At 37.6% G+C, this 21,004-nt stretch overlaps 32 non-coding genes across 32 annotated transcripts; all 32 read left to right on the top strand.

Annotated features, from left to right (window-relative positions):
• The first annotated feature begins 15,442 nt into the window (after nucleotides 1-15,442).
• Nucleotides 15,443-15,514, top strand: TRNAC-GCA (transfer RNA cysteine (anticodon GCA)). Its single transcript has one exon. It is a non-coding gene; the product is annotated as a tRNA-Cys (tRNA).
• Nucleotides 15,515-15,590: 76 nt separating this feature from the next.
• On the top strand, nucleotides 15,591-15,662 carry TRNAC-GCA (transfer RNA cysteine (anticodon GCA)). The gene has a single exon. It is a non-coding gene; the product is annotated as a tRNA-Cys (tRNA).
• A 76-nt stretch (nucleotides 15,663-15,738) lies between these two features.
• Nucleotides 15,739-15,810, top strand: TRNAC-GCA (transfer RNA cysteine (anticodon GCA)). Its single transcript has one exon. It is a non-coding gene; the product is annotated as a tRNA-Cys (tRNA).
• Nucleotides 15,811-15,886: 76 nt separating this feature from the next.
• Nucleotides 15,887-15,958, top strand: TRNAC-GCA (transfer RNA cysteine (anticodon GCA)). The gene has a single exon. It is a non-coding gene; the product is annotated as a tRNA-Cys (tRNA).
• A 76-nt stretch (nucleotides 15,959-16,034) lies between these two features.
• TRNAC-GCA (transfer RNA cysteine (anticodon GCA)) lies at nucleotides 16,035-16,106 on the top strand. The gene has a single exon. It is a non-coding gene; the product is annotated as a tRNA-Cys (tRNA).
• A 76-nt stretch (nucleotides 16,107-16,182) lies between these two features.
• TRNAC-GCA (transfer RNA cysteine (anticodon GCA)) lies at nucleotides 16,183-16,254 on the top strand. Its single transcript has one exon. It is a non-coding gene; the product is annotated as a tRNA-Cys (tRNA).
• Nucleotides 16,255-16,468: 214 nt separating this feature from the next.
• Nucleotides 16,469-16,540, top strand: TRNAC-GCA (transfer RNA cysteine (anticodon GCA)). Its single transcript has one exon. It is a non-coding gene; the product is annotated as a tRNA-Cys (tRNA).
• Nucleotides 16,541-16,616: 76 nt separating this feature from the next.
• TRNAC-GCA (transfer RNA cysteine (anticodon GCA)) lies at nucleotides 16,617-16,688 on the top strand. Its single transcript has one exon. It is a non-coding gene; the product is annotated as a tRNA-Cys (tRNA).
• A 67-nt stretch (nucleotides 16,689-16,755) lies between these two features.
• On the top strand, nucleotides 16,756-16,827 carry TRNAC-GCA (transfer RNA cysteine (anticodon GCA)). The gene has a single exon. It is a non-coding gene; the product is annotated as a tRNA-Cys (tRNA).
• A 76-nt stretch (nucleotides 16,828-16,903) lies between these two features.
• On the top strand, nucleotides 16,904-16,975 carry TRNAC-GCA (transfer RNA cysteine (anticodon GCA)). The gene has a single exon. It is a non-coding gene; the product is annotated as a tRNA-Cys (tRNA).
• Nucleotides 16,976-17,199: 224 nt separating this feature from the next.
• Nucleotides 17,200-17,271, top strand: TRNAC-GCA (transfer RNA cysteine (anticodon GCA)). Its single transcript has one exon. It is a non-coding gene; the product is annotated as a tRNA-Cys (tRNA).
• A 76-nt stretch (nucleotides 17,272-17,347) lies between these two features.
• Nucleotides 17,348-17,419, top strand: TRNAC-GCA (transfer RNA cysteine (anticodon GCA)). The gene has a single exon. It is a non-coding gene; the product is annotated as a tRNA-Cys (tRNA).
• A 75-nt stretch (nucleotides 17,420-17,494) lies between these two features.
• TRNAC-GCA (transfer RNA cysteine (anticodon GCA)) lies at nucleotides 17,495-17,566 on the top strand. Its single transcript has one exon. It is a non-coding gene; the product is annotated as a tRNA-Cys (tRNA).
• A 76-nt stretch (nucleotides 17,567-17,642) lies between these two features.
• TRNAC-GCA (transfer RNA cysteine (anticodon GCA)) lies at nucleotides 17,643-17,714 on the top strand. The gene has a single exon. It is a non-coding gene; the product is annotated as a tRNA-Cys (tRNA).
• A 76-nt stretch (nucleotides 17,715-17,790) lies between these two features.
• TRNAC-GCA (transfer RNA cysteine (anticodon GCA)) lies at nucleotides 17,791-17,862 on the top strand. Its single transcript has one exon. It is a non-coding gene; the product is annotated as a tRNA-Cys (tRNA).
• Nucleotides 17,863-17,929: 67 nt separating this feature from the next.
• On the top strand, nucleotides 17,930-18,001 carry TRNAC-GCA (transfer RNA cysteine (anticodon GCA)). Its single transcript has one exon. It is a non-coding gene; the product is annotated as a tRNA-Cys (tRNA).
• Nucleotides 18,002-18,077: 76 nt separating this feature from the next.
• Nucleotides 18,078-18,149, top strand: TRNAC-GCA (transfer RNA cysteine (anticodon GCA)). Its single transcript has one exon. It is a non-coding gene; the product is annotated as a tRNA-Cys (tRNA).
• Nucleotides 18,150-18,225: 76 nt separating this feature from the next.
• On the top strand, nucleotides 18,226-18,297 carry TRNAC-GCA (transfer RNA cysteine (anticodon GCA)). Its single transcript has one exon. It is a non-coding gene; the product is annotated as a tRNA-Cys (tRNA).
• Nucleotides 18,298-18,511: 214 nt separating this feature from the next.
• TRNAC-GCA (transfer RNA cysteine (anticodon GCA)) lies at nucleotides 18,512-18,583 on the top strand. Its single transcript has one exon. It is a non-coding gene; the product is annotated as a tRNA-Cys (tRNA).
• A 67-nt stretch (nucleotides 18,584-18,650) lies between these two features.
• Nucleotides 18,651-18,722, top strand: TRNAC-GCA (transfer RNA cysteine (anticodon GCA)). The gene has a single exon. It is a non-coding gene; the product is annotated as a tRNA-Cys (tRNA).
• Nucleotides 18,723-18,947: 225 nt separating this feature from the next.
• On the top strand, nucleotides 18,948-19,019 carry TRNAC-GCA (transfer RNA cysteine (anticodon GCA)). Its single transcript has one exon. It is a non-coding gene; the product is annotated as a tRNA-Cys (tRNA).
• A 78-nt stretch (nucleotides 19,020-19,097) lies between these two features.
• TRNAC-GCA (transfer RNA cysteine (anticodon GCA)) lies at nucleotides 19,098-19,169 on the top strand. Its single transcript has one exon. It is a non-coding gene; the product is annotated as a tRNA-Cys (tRNA).
• A 76-nt stretch (nucleotides 19,170-19,245) lies between these two features.
• Nucleotides 19,246-19,317, top strand: TRNAC-GCA (transfer RNA cysteine (anticodon GCA)). The gene has a single exon. It is a non-coding gene; the product is annotated as a tRNA-Cys (tRNA).
• A 215-nt stretch (nucleotides 19,318-19,532) lies between these two features.
• TRNAC-GCA (transfer RNA cysteine (anticodon GCA)) lies at nucleotides 19,533-19,604 on the top strand. Its single transcript has one exon. It is a non-coding gene; the product is annotated as a tRNA-Cys (tRNA).
• A 76-nt stretch (nucleotides 19,605-19,680) lies between these two features.
• Nucleotides 19,681-19,752, top strand: TRNAC-GCA (transfer RNA cysteine (anticodon GCA)). The gene has a single exon. It is a non-coding gene; the product is annotated as a tRNA-Cys (tRNA).
• Nucleotides 19,753-19,976: 224 nt separating this feature from the next.
• Nucleotides 19,977-20,048, top strand: TRNAC-GCA (transfer RNA cysteine (anticodon GCA)). Its single transcript has one exon. It is a non-coding gene; the product is annotated as a tRNA-Cys (tRNA).
• A 76-nt stretch (nucleotides 20,049-20,124) lies between these two features.
• TRNAC-GCA (transfer RNA cysteine (anticodon GCA)) lies at nucleotides 20,125-20,196 on the top strand. Its single transcript has one exon. It is a non-coding gene; the product is annotated as a tRNA-Cys (tRNA).
• A 75-nt stretch (nucleotides 20,197-20,271) lies between these two features.
• On the top strand, nucleotides 20,272-20,343 carry TRNAC-GCA (transfer RNA cysteine (anticodon GCA)). Its single transcript has one exon. It is a non-coding gene; the product is annotated as a tRNA-Cys (tRNA).
• Nucleotides 20,344-20,419: 76 nt separating this feature from the next.
• On the top strand, nucleotides 20,420-20,491 carry TRNAC-GCA (transfer RNA cysteine (anticodon GCA)). Its single transcript has one exon. It is a non-coding gene; the product is annotated as a tRNA-Cys (tRNA).
• Nucleotides 20,492-20,567: 76 nt separating this feature from the next.
• On the top strand, nucleotides 20,568-20,639 carry TRNAC-GCA (transfer RNA cysteine (anticodon GCA)). The gene has a single exon. It is a non-coding gene; the product is annotated as a tRNA-Cys (tRNA).
• A 76-nt stretch (nucleotides 20,640-20,715) lies between these two features.
• On the top strand, nucleotides 20,716-20,787 carry TRNAC-GCA (transfer RNA cysteine (anticodon GCA)). Its single transcript has one exon. It is a non-coding gene; the product is annotated as a tRNA-Cys (tRNA).
• Nucleotides 20,788-20,863: 76 nt separating this feature from the next.
• Nucleotides 20,864-20,935, top strand: TRNAC-GCA (transfer RNA cysteine (anticodon GCA)). Its single transcript has one exon. It is a non-coding gene; the product is annotated as a tRNA-Cys (tRNA).
• Nucleotides 20,936-21,004: the final 69 nt, after the last annotated feature.

Below are 21,004 nucleotides of genomic sequence, written 5' to 3'. Positions count from 1 at the left end.
TTTCACCTGTTAACAGAACGTCATGTTTTTGCTGAGCCTTAATATGTCACTATATGAACAATAGCTTAAATCAAGTGGCGGCTCGACTTGAAGTAGCTCTTTTTTCAATAGATGTCGCTAGTGTCAAAATCCAAAAAGCGGTACTTATAGGTACCCCTCGCGTTAATTAGATTGTTTGTAAATGGGTCAATAACATATATTACAGCAATTATAAACAATATTTTACATGGGATATATAGTTTAGGTTTAAGTCCACTAAGTAGAGTATAAGTTGTCTAACTATAATATTCTACTATGGCTCTCTGACGACGTTATCGTTTGGCTATTTTAAATTTTAGCTTCCTTGCCATAAATAGATGGCACCACGCTCTCCAGTAAAGTCGTGGTTTTCGAAGAATTATGGCCATATCTAATAACAGGGGCCTTTTCATAATACAGATGGCAATGATAGAGCCGCCACTTGCTTTAAATTTAAATAGTGTTCAAATTAGTTTTGGTAATAAATAAGTTAGCATTTATTCCATTATCACCAAAACGTTTGAATAAACGCCATCTAGTATTATTAAAAGCATTAAAATCGAACCTTTATAATAAGGGCTTAACTTTAAATGTTTGTTTATTTGTAATCAATATGAGAATGAATCTCTTAGACTTAATCAATTTATGGAGTGCATTCCTATTTATTTATTTTGTGGAACTAATTATTAAAAAGGTTAAACCCGCGCTAGTAAATGTGAAAATGGAACGTGTATTATTTAGGCCTTTTCCAGCACGGGCTTAACCTGGCTAATAGTTTCGTAAATTGTGGATAATAATTGTGGGAGCGGTAACTTCATTTCAGATTCCCATTTCACACTCTGTCAAATCTGCTTTCCAGTATTTTACGATAGGAGTTTTTCCACAAAGTTGCTTAGCTCAATCTTCTTCGAACGAATCATCAAGCTAGGAGGAACCCTCACTGGAAAGAAACTAAATCTAAATATCGTCCACTAACGTGTGATACAACTTGTTTTTAAAGTAACTAGCGCCAATCACCAGTAGCGTTTGCTAAATACGGTAGCAGATATTTCATATTCGTTAATCCATCACAAATATGGAAGTTCATTCTACCAAATTTATTTATTTATTTTTGAAAGACTCAGATGACGAAATCTATTGAATGAAATTGAAACTTCGTGGTGTTTACCCTGAAACATTCAAGTTAAAGTTAACAATGCGTATGTCAAAGCTTAACGAAGAATTTTATGTTAAAATACAATGTCACTTTTTGGTTTCTACCCGAAATTATTACTTTATTAGCTGAGATTAGGAATTCATTTTTGGTAGCGTGTTTTTACCTCTGTGATGGTAATGGCTCTCTTTACAAAATAGACAAAGCTATAGAATGGGAGTCTAAGTAGAAACTTTCGCCACTAGTGGCTTGACCGAGCTAAAGGTTTTCTAAGTAGTCAGCGTGCGATTATTCTTTAGTAGTCTTAGCAAAAAGGATTTTTTTTTGTGGTAGTCTTGACGACGCCTGTTTTTAAAATCAAAAACTTGTCGTCTGCTTAGAGCGCGCCACTAGCGGTGGAAATGTCTGCTTAGATCCTCATTTACCAAGAGGTTGTCAATTTTCATAATAGATCAAATGATGTTTAATCATATATTAATTGACATTAATTCTTTAAGTTGCTGTGCAAATTTTGCTTGAATTAATTTTGAAATAAAATTGTTTCTAACGTCCGCCTTTCAATTTGATATTTGCAGCTATTGTATGCGGTTTATAAAATGTGAATTAAAGCAAAAAGGTAAATATGATGGGAAACTAAATTTTCAAACTAAATCCTAGTGATAAAATTGAAGAATAATTATCTACCGTATTACGCTAGATAACAGGTCTTCAAATATTCGAGTTTAAAATTGACGCAATTTCGAAAATGGCCCATGATCCAAATCGGTTTATTTTTATTGAGCAATGTAGTGCCATCTATGATTTATCGTATGAACCTCACTCTTAAAAATATTCTTATATTTCTTACTTTAACACGCTAAATCTATTTAAAATTTATAGTATTATTTATCCTAATTATATTTCATTATTGGTTTTAATAGTTTGATCTTATTACTGTGATTAAAACCTAAAATTAAAGCTCTCTCCACTGTTGACAGATGGCTGTAGCGTTTTAAAAGCAAGTTAGTTTGGGGTTATTCCGATAGATGGCGCAACCAACAACAGAACTACACCTCTTTTGCTCTTTTAAATTTGAGTCGTAGAAGACCCTGATAAATGTTATTATTATGACCTAGCTCGTCAATAATCCGGAGCAAATTAAACTGATCATAGCCGTCTGTAATACAGGTCATATTATAGAGAAATTTGAGAGGGCGGCATTACGTTTTTTTTTAAATCCAACAGATGGCGGTAATAGTGAGAAAATAAGAAGCTGGAATTTCCAAAGTTAAAATTTTGTTTCACCCTTAGCCTTAAAATATCAATGTAATTATGAAAATATAACAAAGTACTTTATCACTTAAAGCATTTTTGATTGTGAAAATATCCCAAAATACTTTATCAGTTAATATATTTGATTTAAAAAATTTTAAGCAAGTGAATAGAGTGAGTAATATTACAATATATCACAGCGCAATGGTTACTACAAATACGCTGATTTTCGTCTAAGTTCAACTGTTCAAGGTAACTGATTTATTTTCATTGTCATTAGGAATCTTCTCTAAAATTGTCCGTTCCCGTTTCCGTCGAAGTTTTTTATTTTGAGGAAAATGTGAAAACTAACTTTAGTTAAAGCAGCGTCAGTTTGCTTTTTAGTCGACAAGCAATTTTTGATCAAACAACAATGAACCATGTTGGAACTAAATAATAGCAGACAATTCTTTCATGTCAATTGCATTACATTATTGCATTGTAACGTTATCATAGAAATTAAAGAAATAAACCTTAGCTTAACGTATTAAAACGTTTGAAAAATCACCATTGAATTGGGAATAGTACCGCTAGAAGGACAATTGCAATCTGCCTTCCGAGAAACAAATTTTTCAAAATTGAGAACTCTATCATTTGTCGGTGGCGCCATCCGCTGTTAGCGGAGGGAACTATATACTATACAATTGAATTAATGATGGTTTTTACTCCATATTACCAGTGGCGTAGCTGATAACTCAGAGGCCAGTGAGAAGCGATAGAGTGACTACGCTACGCTCGACGCGTCATCTCTCGGCCGATAAATATGAAAGCTGCAGACGATGCTTTCGATAGCCAAGCTCGGGAAATTCCCATAGGATTATGCTGGGTTTTTTCGATTTTGAGATCTTAATCGTTTGGAAAAAAAATGCAATTATAACGGTAAATATACTAAGTTTATTATTTTTTTTAAATATGTATAAATAATGAACATTAGGAGCCATTTTGAATAATATATCTCCATTTCAACGGTTTCTTTCGTTGGTGCGCTTCGAAAACATTAAGCCTAGGTCAATCTGCCTGGCAAAAAGTGGCGAGCTGAGGCTCTTAAAAACTGCGTACGACGAGGCTGTGATTTGGTATAAGAAAACATTTAATTTTAAATGCACTGTATAAAACCTTATTATAATAGTCTTATAACTCTAGCTCCGACTATTTAACCTTATTCATTTAGAGAACTCCTGCCTATATCAAATCCAAAAAATTTGCCAAAATTAATTTACAATTCCAAATGTCTTGATAATAATAATAATAATAATAATTTTATTTCATCAGGTAAAGAAAGCTATACACTTATTGTGCCCAGACAGATAATGAACAAGCAATGGACAAGTAATTGAAAGTAATAAAACACTAGAGTTTACAGGCAAAAATAAATAAAAGAGCAAAGATAAAATAAACACAAATCTAACCACAAATTTCATATGCCACAATCAATATCTTTGGTATAATCTGTGATACCATCCCGTTTATGAGACAATTTGGGACTGCGTTGTTTATAACCACGCTATGTTTTACAAATATTAGCAAGAACGTATATATGTATAAGAACGTTGAACGATCAAATTGGCGCCTGGTGCCATGATTCAATCGGTTACAGAATAACTCCGCCCATAAAAACGCGTGCGGCGCGCGCTAAAGGTTAAAAGTGTTTCTAGTTCAAGCGCGCGCTCCATGCGGATTTTAGGGCGGGGTTATTCTGAAACCGATTGCATCATGGCCCAAGCGATGCCTTCTGTTCAACGTTCTTATACATATATACGTTCTTGATATTAGGAAGTTTCTCAAAATGTATTTATGGTTTAACAATACCAATCTGCTTGCCAGAGACACAGCCATAAATTTAATTACAATCAAATTTCAAAGAAATTTATGAAATCTATTCCAGTTGGGTTCACTGACAAGGAGAGTACCCGAGGTGTTTATTGCCGATTTTGTTCAAAGTCGGGCGTAATGTAGACCTATATGAGATATGAAATTTCCCAAAAGGAGACGTTGCACTACCCATTCGATTTGCCATGGCAACCGAAAATGTTTTTGACCACTTAAAACAAAAATAAGATTTTTTCCTTATTTTATCCAAAAAGTGTTACAAATTTACCCTAAAAATGTTTCAATTTACCCAAACTTGATGAAATTTACCTAAATGTGGTCCAAATTACACATTTCGTGATTTTCAAAATTTTTCAAAATTTTCGTAGCTAGGACCCTGTGAAACCGAGAAAATCCCATGCTTTTTTAAATGGAGATTTTATTGTTTTAAGTGATCAAAAACATTTTCGGTTGCCATAGCAAATCGAATGGGTAGTGCAACGTCTCCTTTTCGGAAATTTCATATTTCATATAGGTCTATATAATTCTACATTCCGCGCGACTTTGAACAAAATCGGCAATAAACACCTCGGGTACTCTCCTTGTGAGTCAAGACTGAGTCTTCTCTCCAACGCAACAAAATCACAACGATTATAAGGATAATTTTCTTTCAGCAATACCAGCATTTTGCATATATTTTGTAATTAAATTAAAAAAAATTAAATCATTCTGCGTCACTTAAATTGAACTCCGTTTAAATAGCTTGCTGCTTTGATAACTCTCGAAATAAACGTCATAAACTGGACTTATTTATCGGCAAGTGATGTGCTCTGAAGTAATATGCTAGACCTTGCGCGTCCTAAGTGTTTTACCAAGAACTAATTTATGTATAAGAACGATCTAGAAGCCATATTTTCTCGGCTTCAAGTACTGCTTGTTTTTATTTTATGGGCGGAGTTTCGTATTTGGACTTTCGACATCGCCATCTACTGAGGAATTATGGCCGCCTTCCACACAGGCATTCTTTTCTGAGCACGCGCTTCTGTAAATCTGAAGATCGTGAGTTCGCGCCCGACTCCGGACGGAACGGTTTTCACTATAGAGTTTTTAAAATTAAATTTTACAAAACTGAAATTTAACTCTTCTAAATAATTCATTATTATAATTCTCTAAAATATATAATTTTTAATAAATGTTAAATTTGTTTTATAAAATATAAATTAATAAAACTCTATAGTAAAAACTGTTCGGTCGGGAGCCGGGCGCGAACCCACGATATTCTGATTTCCATAGGGAAGTGAAAATGACACCGAGTTGTTATTATTATAGCGAAACTGTTTGGAATTTCACTATTAAGAATTAACTCAACATTAAATATATCACCTTTTATAAAAAGAAACGATAAAGCTGGAGTTAACGGAATTAAGGATCTACGGATCCCTCCATGTTAAATCTTGTTTAATAGTTTCACAGTGGCTCGGCAGATGGCGGTCTGTACTTAAAATTAAAAAAAGGGGTGGAACTACAACGTACATGAGTGCAGCAGGCTTCAAACTTGGAGGAATAAAACAAGTATACAGGAGTTGCGGAGAGCTGGGAAATCGATTTCGTCAGTGAACGTGAACTCGCGCGAGACGGAGGGGTTCAAACGCGACTAGCGCCAGCTGCATACGCTATTTTGCAACTATTATCATATTATATCATTGTTTTCGCGTCGTCTGGTTTGTTTTGAAATATTTCTAAATTCTTTGCGCATTTTTCCAAAATGACTCGTATTTGCTTGGAGGAATAAAACAAACCAGACGACGCGAAAACAATGCTTTAAAATGAGAATAGTTTCAAAATCCCGAATGCAGTTGGCGCTAGTCGCGTTTGAACCCCTCCGTCTCGCGCGAGTTCTCGGTCCCTGACGAAACCGATTTCGCAGCTCTCCGCAACTCCTGTACACTTGTTTTATTCCTCCAAGCTTCAAAGCTACAGTAGATCGTTCTTATACATAAATTAGTTCTTGGTTTTACTGAGTTAAAATCCTTTGTACAACCATACAAGTTGGCAAGCCAAAATATACCTCTCCTCGGAAGAATTGTCCCTAGTGGTATTAATTTCTCGAGATAACCCTTAAAGATATATCTCCGCAATTTAGAGTTATTTGTTAAAAATATTAACCCATTTCTATCCCGCCCGGTATAAAATTTTAATTATAATTAAAATAATTGAGACGAAACGACCAATTTTAATTTATTCAGAATATCATAAGTTAAGTAGTTACAACAGTAAGTTAGACGTACTATAACAATGCACAATTGAATTAAACCCTTTTACAGAACAAGTTTATCAGTTAAATATAATACGAAGCAAATTTTAATGAAAGAAATATCTACAGAGGCTTTTTGGAATTACTCGCTTACGAAATACTTGCCGCATCTTTAACGCTCATTTTATTTCAACACTCGCCCTTGATGAAGATACCGTAGATATCTGGTAGTGGACGACTCGTTCACTTCCTGTTGACGTTGTGACGCATACCACATGAAAAAGACCAATGCCGTCCAATTTCCAATATCATATAATGACTCGCACACCCAAGAAATCATTGACTGCGTTAGAAATCGTAGATATCCAAATATCCACACCAAATGTATTTACAAGAAGCAAAAACCTTACCATCAACAAAGCACAGAGAGCCACTTGACTAACCGCCAGCTCTTAAAGAAATTAACGTTAAATTATCTCCTTTGAATTAACAGAACTATATATAGGTCGTTAAGAAAGTGGACCACCCACAGGGTCTACCCTTTAACCCTCTAATCTCGGCTGACTGCGCTAAAACAAGATTTAACCTTTAAAAAATACCAGATTAGGCCTTCATAAATTCATTAATAAAAAAAGACTTTATTACCTATTATGCTTACGATGCCTGTCTTAATTTCAGTGAATCTAAGCAGCTATCGGTGGTTCTGTGGTAGAGCGCTCGACTGCCAAGCCGAATGGTCTGGGTTCGAAACCTGGGTGGCGCATTAGTTTTTAATCAATAGAGAAACGCTAAATTAGAATTTCTTCGATGCAATAATTTCAATTTCAATTCTATTTCAATTAAACCAAAATTTCGTACTCTATTAAATACGCTTCCGATAAAGCTGAAGGTCTAATTTTCAATAAGGCGTAACAAGTGTCGGTGGTTCTGTGGTAGAACGTCCGCCTGTCACTCAGGAGGTCTCGGGTTCAAATCCCGCCCGATGCGATCGCAAATTGATACTAAGACGAATACCGTGTACAACTGGTGGAAACCCTGCCATTGGACGTTGAGAGGTAGCATTACACTCAGCACTCGGTCCGTCCCAAAGTCATTAAGAAGAAGTTGGAGAGAAAACGCCCATATAAACACAACAGACTCAACATGCACATCCATCAGAACACAAACACAACAAATTCAACACTCACAACCTACGCATAAACATTACAAAAACCGTAATACACCAAACCGTCACGACGGGGAGCGAAAAAACACCATCCAAACCAAACCGCAAATGCATCCGTTAACGCTCACCGTCACACGGTGGTTTTGCCAACCCTTTGAGAAACTGCGTACGCAGTGATTACACTTTGCACCGAAAATGCGAACGCGTTCGCAGTCCTGACAGACAGACACACCCACAGACAGACACGGTCGTTGTATAACCCCTCCTAGGGGACTTTGTCCCCTCGGAGAGGTAAAAACATTTCAAAGAGAATGGCTAATATTAGAATCGCACTGTATCAAATATATTATTTAGATCGAAATATATTATCTACTTTGTTTAAATTTACTCTTTTACCTTAAAACCATAATTAAATAAAGCAGACAAGTTGTTGACTGCAGTAATTACGTCACTGCAGTCAACAACTTGTCTGCTTTCAGTAATTGGCCAGTTTCAATAGTCGCACCTATCGATAATGTTCAGAAATGTTCGAGTACCACCAAGAATGTATTGAAGTTACTAAGAATATTTCAGCATAGCATTAACCCCTGGTACCATCCTCGCAGCTTTTGTGGAGAAAGTTCGTCTGCATATAAAGCGCATTCAAGGTCATATCATATAGCAAACTTGAATGGGGAAGCAGACGAATTTAAGCTACAAAGGCTGCGAGGATGGGAATCAGAATCCTGTGGTCCAATATTCTTAGTAACTTCAATACATTCTTGGTACCACTACGGACAGTTTCAGTAATTTTATCGAGTGTTTTTATTTTGTCTCGGTTGACCAAGGTGGTACTTTGGCGAGACAAGAATTAAACACGTGCCTACGTTTATTTCACTGCCAAGTTATGTTAACTCTGATTATTGAAACTCGTTTACTATGCTTTTAAGGTAAAAGAGTAAATCTAAACAGAGTAGATAATATATTTCGATCTAAACAATATATGCACCTATAAATAAAATAAACAAGTCGGCCATGTTTTTCGAGAACGAAAGAAAACTTTAAAGTCGGGAGGTTGAAATGGTCTCGTGATTGGGTAATGCTGCCATCTACATCGTTTTTAGGAACTAATTCTTGATATTTATGCTTGTCTTTCGTCCGCTACGTTGTAAATTTTATGATTTTTTCACTCTTTATACATTCTTAAGAAAACGTTTTATCTTATATTGACCTTTTTCTTTAATTAACTTTGTAAATTATTTAACTGATATTGTATCATTAGAATCGTTATAGCTAAGCTAAGAAAACTTGTCTCTTCTAATATTAGCCATTCTCTTTGAAATGTTTTATAGTTGTACAAAGGATTTTAACTCAGTAAAACACTTAGGACGCGCAAGGTATAGCATATTACTTCAGAGCACATCACTTGTCGATAAATAAGTCCAGTTTATGACGTTTATGGGAATATAATTACTGATCTTGAGCGTTATTTGATTTCACTACTTTTATGGCCTAGAGTAATATAGGACGTGAAGTTTTTGTTTAAAGGACCTTGCAATTTTTAACCGAATGGTTTTAGGGTGGATTTTACGCATTTTTGTTAATAACAATAGAAGTGAAGTTATTATAATACCTTCAAACGTAACAAAGCGGAAATAATATTTATAAACAAAATTGGAAAGTGAACTTTCACCTATTTGGAATATTGAGAATTGCCTAGCTCTTTCGCCAACATTGTGTACGTTTAGATATTGTTTACTTTAATTTTTTGAAAATGTGACGTCATTAGGCTCTTTAATTCATTTTTTAAAGTTAATAAATAAGCTTGTACGATTGTTATTAAACTTTACACGTTTTGAACTGGGTTTATTACTCATTGGCATCGTTTACCGCCCTCTGGCGGCACACTGCCCACCCTGACACTGGTGAGACACTTGGAACTCACTGCACCTCTTTCACTTAGAAACAACCTATAAATCATTAGCATTCGAATGTTTAATCTATTTCCCTAGGACAAGATAGGAAGTAGTTTACATCTGCCCCAATACTAGTTTTGGGTGACGTAGGGTACGCGACGATAGTATTAATAGTTGTAGACTAAACTAAGGCTTGGTTCAATAGAAAACAGGGTATTTAAATACGGAGCAGCTACAAAAGAGCGAGAAATGGCTTGTTTCAATAGAAAACAGGTTAATTAAACACGAAATAACTACAAAAGAAACAGAAGTTTTTTATTTCAATGAAAAACAGGAATGTGCATTCGGAGAAGCTACAATGGGCCAAAGACGGCTGGTTTCAATGGAAAACAAGGTAATTAATAACGAATCAGCTACAAAAGAACCAGAAATTGCTAACCTAACCTAACCCTAACTTAACCTAACCTAACCTAACTCTAACCTAACAAGCCTTGAAACGAGCCATTTCTCACTCTTTTGTAGCTGCTCCGTATTTAATCAATATGAACATCAATATTCTAGTCTACAACTATTAATACAATCGTCGCGAACCCTACGTCACCCAAAACTAATATTGGGGCAGATGTAAACTACAGTCACAAGATCTGTTATTATATTCCCATAAACGTCATAAACTGGACTTATTTATCGACAAGCCCTATGGCGGACAACCCTCACCCTGACACTCGCAAGACTATTGTTGTCGAACTCAGCACCCCTTTTTAACTACAATCCACCTATAAATATGTTGCATACATAGTTTCCAAGTATATCCGTCATAGCGGGCACTTTAACCTTTAAGACAATTTTTTCGAACACAGCACCACTTTTTCACCTAGAATCAACCATCAAACCCTCTGCATAATTTTTTTAAATCGCTGGTCGCTCCGGTTTAGTACTTCTTATGTGTTTATTACTCCATGGTTTCTTTACCGACTCGCTGAACTGTACATTTGTCGCCATAGCTCAAGAACTATACCAGATATGAACTTCTCCTTTGGGAGGACACAATGAGAGCTTAATATGAAACGGTATACCAAATTTCATTTAAATCGGTTCAGTAGTTTTTGCTGTAGAGTGGTCTGCGAGGAGAAGATGGAAGAAGAAGAAGAAGAAAAATTCAGCCTTACTTTGCCCCATTACTACGAAACGTCGCCTCAACCCTGTTCGATGGAATTCGTATATGTTTGTCGCGTGCCTGTAACCTTTCAAACGATACATCACTTGTTTTGATACGACCTATAGTATTTGAGATACGAGGGGGTAAAATCGGCTTCATTCTGACTCGAGATAATATAGCTTAGCAGATCGAAACCGAGTAAGACAAGGCTTAATGCCTTTTTAATTAAAAATTTCATATATGCAAATTTAACGAAGTTTTTTTATTCTCAACAAAATTTTACTTAAAATTGGTCAATGATTTTTGCTAAAATTGATCAATTTTGGTTAAATTTTAACAAAATTTGGGTAACCGAGAAAATCCCCTGCTTTTTTAAATGGAGAGGTCAAAAACATTTTGGGTTGCCATAAGAAAACTAAAGCCCATTTCAACTTTTCCCTTTGCGAATTTTCATACTGCCATAAGGTCTACCTAAGCCCCGAACAAATCCCGACTCCTAAGTTACAGACTGCGAGAGTGCCCCAACCGAACCAACACTAAAGATCATCTACAAAAACGGTTACACAAGGTTCATTAATTTATCCCGGATTTCCATTCGCGTAACTACCACTGGAATTGGAGTTAGCGAAGTATACTTAAACATGGGTCAGTTGTTGTCTAGGGGTATGAATATTTTTGGGCTTATACTAAACTGAAAACGAGACTCTGAGAGTACCAAAAGGTTTAATAATATAAATAAAAAGTAGAATTAAAATTAAACGTTACGAAAACAAACATATAATTCGAAGTACTTCCTTTCGCGACTTAAATACACTACTAATCATGCAATACAGGCTGTCCACTAAAAAACGATCCAGGGCGAATATCTCAGAAACCGTTTTCTCTAGCAATTTAAAATTTTTTATGTTACGTAGCACGTGCAGGGGGCCAAAGAAGAATGATAACATCGATGACCTTGAACCATGTCTTCAAGGTCATCCAAAAACTATCTCGAGAACCGTAAGTGTTAGAAAGTTGGTTCCAATTAGAAAAGTGTTCCCCGTCACGTTTTATGCCTACATAGCGTGAACATGATCGGATTCGACGAATAGTAAGTCGAGAAAATTGGTACCAAAATCGCAAAGGTCGTAAAAGGGAAAATTGCAAGACAGCGCTAATAACTCCAAAACAAGTCGTGCTACATTATCGAAATTTGCTAGAGAATCGCATCATGGTAGGATATTTTAATATTTGGAAAATTGTATGACCTTGAACCATGTCTTCAAGGTCATACTAAAATTATCTCGAGAACCATTAGGTTTAGATAAAAAATTCCAATTAGAAATTATAATTTAAAGTTATTAATACATAAAATGCCAAAACTAGGCTTATATTAGAGCATCGGTAACAACGGCATGAACAGGTACATAAGACAAAAAGAACAATAGATAGCAGGTGTACATGTCATACCTAAATAAAAACAGACAATTTTTAATTAAAAAAAATATAAATAAAAAATAAATTCGAATTGAAACGGTTAACATGGATTTTTTTTCCTTTTGTTTTTCTTTCTTTTTAACCACGTAGGTAACTAGCAACTTTATTGTGAAAAGTAGTTTTATTAGAAAGTGTTACTAGTAATAGTTGAGACGTTGGGAAGCGAGAACACGCGGTTTGTTTAATTTAAGGGAATTGCCATGGGTGTGGGAGGAGTTCACAGTAAAAAAATCAGGGAAGTTAAGAGGTAAATCATTGTCGCCAAATTCTAATTTTTGTAATTTGTTATTGTTTTTTTTGGCTGTTTTAGCATTTTGTATATAACCAGATGTGGATAATGGGAGGAAGTATGAAACGCTCCGTAGAGTCAATGGTAAAAATCGCGTACACGAAGAAATTTCTTCATAAAGAACATATTTCACTCGATAGCTATGGTCTTTGTGATGGACCATGGACAGTAAATTAAGAGGACAGGTTTTCGATACCCTTCCACAGTGCATTTTATTTCTCCCCGCGTATCAATCAGCTCGAGAGACTCCGAGGGAGTCTTGCAAGGTCGTTGGTACCACGTGATCTTAAAATTTCAAAATGGAAATCTAATGCGGTTGATATTGTTACGTAATTTTTTGCGCTTTATATTTTAGTAATTCTTAATTTTGGTTTTTTAATTCAATAAAAACTATCAACTGATATTTAGTATATCATATTTAATCTATAAAAACGTGAAAAAATACCTTTTGGCGTAAAAATGTACTTCGTGTTTATCTTTTTTCGAACAATATCGTCCACTCTTAGCGATACTTGTTTTTGTTAAATAACCTTGGCCGACTCCCTTAGTGTGATTGGTTTACGAGGGCTAAAAACCAGGCTTTTTACCGATCCTCTAAAATCTACTATCCATGGATGGACTAGCAGCGGCTTGTGACCTCAGCCGCGTAAGTTGTGGCGCCTGGGGCGCGTCAAAATTCTGAGAAGGAATTCTTCTCTTGAGAAGAGTTCTTCGTAGGAAGTTTTCTCCCCGTGAGAAGTCGCTAAAAAGCGTTAAATATAAAAATATTCCTTAAAAGATGGCGGCTTACGAGAACGCCACGAACGTTGTAATCTAAGCTTTGGACAATAATTATTATTTTCACACGATTTAACGACAATATATGACGGAAAAAACATTTTATTTATAACTTAAATGGAAATGTTTCATTGGAAATTAACTAACCATTCTATATTCTCTGAAATTCATTTTCGTCCACAAAAATATGATATTGTTTATTTTCTTCAGCATCAAGTAAACTGATTAGAATATTAGCTGCCATTGTTATTTATAAAATAACCCCTTTTGGACCAAGTGAGAATGCTCGGAGGTCATGGTGTTCCACTTATAGTTACGAAGAACCCTCGTCGTGGAGGTACTCCACGCGAAGCCAACGCTGGCAGCAAAGCGGAGGGCACGGCGCTGAATTTTTTATACTGCATGGACTCCACTCGTTGTCGAACGAGACCAAACAGCTGAGCAGTATTCCAGGATCGGGAATACATAGGTTTTGACACCGAGTGACCTCGTGGTAAAAGAGCAGTGGGATAGGTGCTCTGGAGGTGTCGTAATGACGTAAATGGCGCGAAATATTGAAAACAACAATGGCGGAGTTTGTCGCTTTGCTGGCAATGCGAAGAGCTGAGGAAATTAATCGAGGAATAAACGTTGTTGAACCAGTTGGAAATGAGAGAATTTATCACGAGAGACCAGACCCTTTGGAGATATCAGACCGAGTTTTTAACAAATAATCGACAACCAAAAAGGGTATTCATTAAACTTTTGGAAGAGCTAAGGCCCGACCTTGACCATGGAACATTATGAGGCCGGCCAGTATCTGCAGCAGGAATATATTTTTTATCACTATGCAAAATTTTTGAACTTCTATTATTAATGTGCTTTAACACTAGTTATATGACAAACACTTTTGTTAACTTTTTATACAACCTTTTGGAATACATATTTTCATCCTACTCTTTCATACCCAAAACTGATATTATAAGCATATTGAGTAGTAAATGAGCAAGGAAAGCGATCGGGCACAGGGTGACGCAAAAAATATCTGAGAAAGAAGTTATTTTCCTAAGACTTAGGAAAAGCACTTACCCAAACTCACCCCATTCGTGAGCTAGGGGGCAAGACAAAACCAGAGAAAAATTGTTGTATAGGGTAAGTTTTTATGAGAGGTTTCGCCATCTATGTACCGTCGGTGGGGAAAACATTTGCATATGGCAAGTAACTTGAGTGAAAAACATTGTAAAATAATTTTGTCTTTCCAATATTTCCCCACCTTGTGTTGCTTTTAATGTTCATATGTTGCCACTTCTAATCATTGTTATTTTCTATAGATACTCAGTTGCTTGCATTTTTACACGACTGGAAGTATACAGTGGGTAACGGCCAATGATCATCGCTACTTGGTGTAGAGATCCACAGTATCAAGGATCATTGATCATGTTACAAATTCCATCAACCAGCGAATGAACCTCTACAACTCCCTGGCACTTCCCATTTTCGATTATTGTTCTCCAGTATGGTCTTTTTTTTTTCTTATTTCACTTGTTTTGTATCCTTGTTTTTTTGTTTTTTGTTGATTTTAATTCATTGTACTCAGTAAACATCCTTGTACCCACGTGTCTGTGCATAAGTCGTCACGGCTGGGCAGACCATTGTAATTTATAAATAAATAAATAAATTCAACCGATATGTTCAATTTGCATCTAACCAAGAAATATCTCGTGGATTCTTCAAGAAGACCAAACTTCCTGGAGTCATCGGATGCATTGATGGCACCCACAGCACAATCCCACATACCTATCTAGAAGCCATTTGGTCCCGGTGTCCACGTTTACATGAACCGAAAAAGGTGTAATGGCCTGTTCAAGTCAACTTGGCGTGCGTTGAGTGATTACGTAGGCAATTTGCTGTATGCCCCAGATCCTTTGAAAATTTGTATTCGCTTGTGCCATCTTGTACAATTTCAACCTTGACGACGCGACGGTGTGGAAATGCCCGAGCCAATGGTAGAAGAACAAGGTGGCCCAAGTGAACATCTGGATCCCCCATGTCAAATTCGACTGCAGATTGAGAGGTCCTTGGTTCAAACCCGAGTTCCCCCTTCCAGGTAGTTACTTTTGGTTTGAAATTTTCCAATGATTATAAAATATCGAAAACAACGTCCACCCGTGTATACATGGGGGAACAGCTCAGTGGTAGAGCATTCGACTGCAGATCGAGAGGTCCTTGGTTCAAACCCGAGTTCCCCCTTCCAGACCGTTCATGTTGTTTAATATTTTCCAATGACTAATAAAATATTGAAAACAACGTCAGTCCGTGTATACATGGGTGAATAGCTCAGTGGTAGAGCATTCGACTGCAGATCGAGAGGTCCTTGGTTCAAACCCGAGTTCAACCTTCCAGACCGTTAATGTTGTTTAATATTATCCAATGACTAATAAAATATTGAAAACAACGTCAATCCGTGGATACATGGGGGAATAGCTCAGTGGTAGAGCATTCGACTGCAGATCGAGAGGTCCTTGGTTCAAACCCGAGTTCAACCTTCCAGACCGTTAATGTTGTTTAATATTATCCAATGACTAATAAAATATTGAAAACAACGTCAATCCGTGTATACATGGGGGAATAGCTCAGTGGTAGAGCATTCGACTGCAGATCGAGAGGTCCTTGGTTCAAACCCGAGTTCCCCCTTCCAGACCGTTCATGTTGTTTAATATTTTCCAATGACTAATAAAATATTGAAAACAACGTCAATCCGTGTATACATGGGGGAATAACGCAGTGGTAGAGCATTCGACTGCAGATCGAGAGGTCCTTGGTTCAAACCCGAGTTCCCCCTTCCAGACCGTTCATGTTGTTTAATATTTTCCAATGACTAATAAAATATTCCAAACAACGTCAATCCGTGTATACATGGGGGAATAGCTCAGTGGTAGAGCATTCGACTGCAGATCGAGAGGTCCTTGGTTCAAACCCGAGTTCCCCCTTCCAGACCGTTCATGTTGTTTAATATTTTCCGATGACTAATAAAATATTGAAAACAACGTCAAAGATGGGGGAATAGCTCAGTGGTAGAGCATTCGACTGCAGATCCAAAGGTCCTTGGTCCAACCCTAGTTCCCCCTTCCAGACCGTTCATGTTGTTTAATATTTTCCAATGACTAATAAAATATTCCAAACAACGTCAATCCGTGTATACATGGGGGAATAGCTCAGTGGTAGAGCATTCGACTGCAGATCGAGAGGTCCTTGGTTCAGACCCGAGTTCCCCCTTCCAGACCGTTCATGTTGTTTAATATTTTCCAATGACTAATAAAATATTGAAAACAACGTCAGTCCGTGTATACATGGGTGAATAGCTCAGTGGTAGAGCATTCGACTGCAGATCGAGAGGTCATTGGTTCAAACCAGAGTTCCCCCTTCCAGAACGTTCATGTTGTTTAATATTTTCCAATGACTAATAAAATATTGAAAACAACGTCAAAGATGGGGGAATAGCTCAGTGGTAGAGCATTCGACTGCAGATCGAGAGGTCCTTGGTTCAAACCCGAGTTGCCCCTTCCAGACCGTTCATGTTGTTTAATATTTTCCAATGACTAATAAAATATTCAAAACAACGTCAATCCGTGTATACATGGGGGAATAGCTCAGTGGTAGAGCATTCGACTGCAGATCGAGAGGTCCTTGGTTCAAACCCGAGTTCCCCCTTCAAGACCGTTCATGTTGTTTAATATTTTCCAATGACTAATAAAATATTGAAAACAACGTCAATCCGTGTATACATGGGGGAATAACGCAGTGGTAGAGCATTCGACTGCAGATCGAGAGGTCCTTGGTTCAAACCCGAGTACCCCCTTCCAGACCGTTCATGTTGTTTAATATTTTCCAACGACTAATAAAATATTGAAAACAACGTCAATACGTGTATACATGGGGGAATAGCTCAGTGGTAGAGCATTCGACTGCAGATAGAGAGGTCGTTGGTTCAAACCCGAGTTCCCCCTTCCAGACCGTTCATGTTGTTTAATATTTTCCAATGACTAATAAAATATTGAAAACAACGTCAATCCGTGTATACATGGGGGAATAGCTCAGTGGTAGAGCATTCGACTGCAGATCGAGAGGTCCTTTGTTCAAACCCGAGTTCCCCCTTCCAGGCCGTTATGTTGTTTAATATTTTATAATGACTAATAAAATATTGAAAACAACGTCAATCCGTGTATACATGGGGGAATGGCTCAGTGGTAGAGCATTCGACTGCAGATCGAGAGGTCCTTGGTTCAAACCCGAGTTCCCCCTTCCAGACCGTTCATGTTGTTTAATATTATCCAATGACTAATAAAATATTGAAAACAACGTCAAACCGTGTATACATGGGGGAATAGCTCAGTGGTAGAGCATTCGACTGCAGATCGAGAGGTACTTGGTTCAAACCCGAGTTCCCCCTTCCAGACCGTTCATGTTGTTTAATATTTTCCAATGACTAATAAAATATTCAAAACAACATCAATCCGTGTATACATGGGGGAATAGCTCAGTGGTAGAGCATTCGACTGCAGATCGAGAGGTCCTTGGTTCAAACCCGAGTTCCCCCTTCCAGACCGTTCATGTTGTTTAATATTTTCCAATGACTAATAAAATATTGAAAACAACGTCAAAGATGGGGGAATAGCTCAGTGGTAGAGCATTCGACTGCAGATCCAGAGTTCCTTGGTTCAAACCCGAGTTCCCCCTTCCAGACCGTTCATGTTGTTTAATATTATCCAATGACTAATAAAATATTGAAAACAACGTCAATCCGTGTATACATGGGGGAATAGCTCAGTGGTAGAGCATTCGACTGCAGATCGAGAGGTCCTTGGTTCAGACCCGAGTTCCCCCTTCCAGACCGTTCATGTTGTTTAATATTTTCCAATGACTAATAAAATATTCCAAACAACGTCAATCCGTGTATACATGGGGGAATAGCTCAGTGGTAGAGCATTCGACTGCAGATCGAGAGGTCCTTGGTTCAAACCCGAGTTCCCCCTTCCAGACCGTTCATGTTGTTTAATATTTTCCGATGACTAATAAAATATTGAAAACAACGTCAAAGATGGGGGAATAGCTCAGTGGTAGAGCATTCGACTGCAGATCCAAAGGTCCTTGGTCCAACCCTAGTTCCCCCTTCCCGACCGTTCATGTTGTTTAATATTTTCCAATGACTAATAAAATATTGAAAACAACGTCAGTCCGTGTATACATGGGTGAATAGCTCAGTGGTAGAGCATTCGACTGCAGATCGAGAGGTCCTTGGTTCAAACCCGAGTTCCCCCTTCAAGACCGTTAATGTTGTTTAATATTTTCCAATGACTAACAAAATATTGAAAACAACGTCAAAGATGGGAGAATAGCTCAGTGGTAGAGCATTCGACTGCAGATCGAGAGGTCCTTGGTTCAAACCCGAGTTCCCCCTTCCAGACCGTTCATATTGTTTAATATTTTCCAATGACTAATAAAATATTCAAAACAACGTCAATCCGTGTATACATGGGGGAATAGCTCAGTGGTAGAGCATTCGACTGCAGATCGAGAGGTCCTTGGCGAAACCCGAGTTCCCCCTTCAAGACCGTTAATGTTGTTTAATATTTTCCAATGACTAATAAAATATTGAAAACAACGTCAATCCGTGTGTATACATGGGGGAATAACTCAGTGGTAGAGCATTCGACTGCAGATCGAGAGGTCCTTGGTTTAAATCCGAGTTCCCCCTTCCAGACCTTTCCTTTTGGGTTTATATTTTCCAATGATTAAAAAAATATCGTAAAAAAACATCATCCAGTGTATACATGGGGGAATAACGCAGTGGTAGAGCATTCGACTGCAGATCGAGAGGTCCTTGGTTCAAACCCGAGTTCCCCCTTCCAGATCGTTCATGTTGTTTAATATTTTCCAATGACTAATAAAATATTGAAAACAACGTCAATCCGTGTATACATGGGGGAATAACGCAGTGGTAGAGCATTCGACTGCAGATCGAGAGGTCCTTGGTTCAAACCCGAGTTCCCCCTTCCAGACCGTTCATGTTGTTTAATATTTTCCAATGACTAATAAAATATTGAAAACAACGTCAATCCGTGTATACATGGGGGAATAACGCAGTGGTAGAGCATTCGACTGCAGATCGAGAGGTCCTTGGTTCAAACCAGAGTTCCCCCTTCCAGAACGTTCATGTTGTTTAATATTTTCCAATGACTAATAAAATATTGAAAACAACGTCAAAGATGGGGGAATAGCTCAGTGGTAGAGCATTCGACTGCAGATCGAGAGGTCCTTGGTTCAAACCCGAGTTGCCCCTTCCAGACCGTTCATGTTGTTTAATATTTTCCAATGACTAATAAAATATTCAAAACAACGTCAATCCGTGTATACATGGGGGAATAGCTCAGTGGTAGAGCATTCGACTGCAGATCGAGAGGTCCTTGGTTCAAACCCGAGTTCCCCCTTCAAGACCGTTCATGTTGTTTAATATTTTCCAATGACTAATAAAATATTGAAAACAACGTCAATCCGTGTATACATGGGGGAATAACGCAGTGGTAGAGCATTCGACTGCAGATCGAGAGGTCCTTGGTTCAAACCCGAGTACCCCCTTCCAGACCGTTCATGTTGTTTAATATTTTCCAACGACTAATAAAATATTGAAAACAACGTCAATACGTGTATACATGGGGGAATAGCTCAGTGGTAGAGCATTCGACTGCAGATAGAGAGGTCGTTGGTTCAAACCCGAGTTCCCCCTTCCAGACCGTTCATGTTGTTTAATATTTTCCAATGACTAATAAAATATTGAAAACAACGTCAATCCGTGTATACATGGGGGAATAGCTCAGTGGTAGAGCATTCGACTGCAGATCGAGAGGTCCTTTGTTCAAACCCGAGTTCCCCCTTCCAGGCCGTTATGTTGTTTAATATTTTATAATGACTAATAAAATATTGAAAACAACGTCAATCCGTGTATACATGGGGGAATGGCTCAGTGGTAGAGCATTCGACTGCAGATCGAGAGGTCCTTGGTTCAAACCCGAGTTCCCCCTTCCAGACCGTTCATGTTGTTTAATATTATCCAATGACTAATAAAATATTGAAAACAACGTCAAACCGTGTATACATGGGGGAATAGCTCAGTGGTAGAGCATTCGACTGCAGATCGAGAGGTACTTGGTTCAAACCCGAGTTCCCCCTTCCAGACCGTTCATGTTGTTTAATATTTTCCAATGACTAATAAAATATTCAAAACAACATCAATCCGTGTATACATGGGGGAATAGCTCAGTGGTAGAGCATTCGACTGCAGATCGAGAGGTCCTTGGTTCAAACCCGAGTTCCCCCTTCCAGACCGTTCATGTTGTTTAATATTTTCCAATGACTAATAAAATATTCAAAACAACGTCAATCCGTGTATACATGGGGGAATAGCTCAGTGGTAGAGCATTCGACTGCAGATCGAGAGGTCCTTGGTTCAAACCCGAGTTCCCCCTTCAAGACCGTTCATGTTGTTTAATATTTTCCAATGACTAATAAAATATTGAAAACAACGTCAATCCGTGTATACATGGGGGAATAACGCAGTGGTAGAGCATTCGACTGCAGATCGAGAGGTCCTTGGTTCAAACCCGAGTTCCCCCTTCCAGATCGTTCATGTTGTTTAATATTTTCCAATGACTAATAAAATATTGAAAACAACGTCAATCCGTG

The sequence above is a fragment of the Leiobunum rupestre genome, chromosome 3, assembly GCF_980474605.1.
Source record: "Leiobunum rupestre chromosome 3, qqLeiRupe1.1.hap1, whole genome shotgun sequence".
NCBI lineage: Eukaryota > Metazoa > Arthropoda > Arachnida > Opiliones > Sclerosomatidae > Leiobunum > Leiobunum rupestre.
This window is presented reverse-complemented; position numbering and strand designations above follow the sequence as displayed.